This window comes from Mandrillus leucophaeus, unplaced genomic scaffold (genome assembly GCF_000951045.1).
Source record: "Mandrillus leucophaeus isolate KB7577 unplaced genomic scaffold, Mleu.le_1.0 Scaffold651, whole genome shotgun sequence".
Taxonomy (NCBI): Eukaryota; Metazoa; Chordata; class Mammalia; order Primates; family Cercopithecidae; genus Mandrillus; species Mandrillus leucophaeus.
Window position 1 is genome coordinate 403,777 of NW_012107042.1, and position 1,659 is coordinate 405,435.

Below are 1,659 nucleotides of genomic sequence, written 5' to 3' on the forward strand. Positions count from 1 at the left end.
GGAAAGCCTTCCTCTAAGATCAGGAACAAGATAGGATGCCTGCTTTCGCAACGGCTACTCAACACCGTACTGGAAGTGCTAACCAGAACAATTAGACAAGAAAAAACGACCCAATTTGGAAAGGAAAAAGAAAACTATCTCTGTTTGCAGATGGCATGATTCTATATACAGGAAATTCCAATACATCCACAAAAAGCTAGTAAGAGTTAATTACCAAATCGAGCAAAGTGGCAAGGTACAAGAGCAACATCCAAAAATCAGCTGTGTTTCTATATACAAACAATGAATAATCTGAAAAGGGAATCAGGAAAGCAATTCTATTTACAATAGCAGTTTAAAAAATTAAATATGCTATGGTTTGAATGTGTCTCCCAAAACCCGTGTGTTAGAAACTTAATCCCCAATGCAACAGTGTTGAGAGCTGGGAACTTCATGAATGGATTAATGCTGTTATTGTGGGAGCTTCCTTCTCAAAGGATAAATTCAGCCCTTTTCCCTCTTTCTCGCCCACGTGATGCCTTCCTACATGTTATGACGTGGCAAGAAGGCCCCTGCCAGACACCAGACCCTTGCCAGATGCCGGCTCCTCAAACTTGGATTTCTCTGTCTCCAGACTTTGAAAACTAGATTTCTTTAAAAATTACTCAGTCTGGTTAGGCGCAGTGGCTCACGCCTATAATCCTGGCACTTTGGGAGGGCAAAGTGGGCAGATCAGTTGAGGCCTGGAGTTCGAGAGCAGCCTGGGTAACATAGCAGGACCCTGTCCCTACAAAAAATGAAAAAATTAACCCTGTACAGTGGCGTGTGCCTGTAGTCCCAGCTACTCAGGAGGCTGAGGCAGAGGACTGCTTGAGTCTGGGATTTTCAGGCTGCAGTGAGCCATGATTGCACTCGTGAACTCTAGCCTAGATGACAGAGCACGACTATGTCTCTAAAAATAATAATAAAATAAAAAGAAAAACCACCCAGTCTCTGCTATTGTTACAGCAGCATAAAACAGACTAAGATAAACACTTGGCAATAATCTAAGGAGGTGAAAGACTGTACACTGAAGACTGTAAAACACTGCTGACAGAAATTAAAGAAGACATAAGTTCACAGAAAGACATCCTACATTCATGGATTGGAAGACCGTGTTGTTAATGTGAGAGTACTACCCAAAGTGATCAATAGACTCGATGTTATTCCTGTCAAAATCCCACTGGCGGTTTTTGCAGAAATAGAAAAAAATAATCCTAAAATTCATATGGGATGACAATGGGCCCTGAATAGCCAAAACACTCCTGAAAAAGGACAGCTGGAGGACTCACACTTCCTCACTCCAAAAGTTGTACAAAGCTACAGCAATTAAAACAGTATGGGTCCTTCCCCTCCTCCTCCCCCTTGCCTCCCCCTTCCTACCCTCATGCTCCATCCCTCCCCCTAAGGGGGAGAAAAACCCGTATGGTATGACATAAGACAGACATATAGACTGACTGAATAGAACAAGGAACCGAGAAATATACACTTCAAATATGTAATCAATTGATTTTTGTAAGGATGCCCATTCAATGAGGAAAGACGGTCTTCAACAAATGGTGCTGGGAAAAGTAGATAACCACATGCAAAAGAATGAAACTGGACTCTTACCTAATACCATTTATAAAAATTAACTCAAAT

At 41.8% G+C, this 1,659-nt stretch overlaps 1 protein-coding gene across 3 annotated transcripts in view; it reads right to left on the reverse strand.

Moving 5' to 3' along the window:
* DHRS7B (dehydrogenase/reductase (SDR family) member 7B) overlaps nucleotides 1–1,659 on the reverse strand; it is a 98,687-nt gene that overhangs the window by 8,782 nt on the left and 88,246 nt on the right. The gene's annotated exons all lie outside the window — the stretch shown is intronic.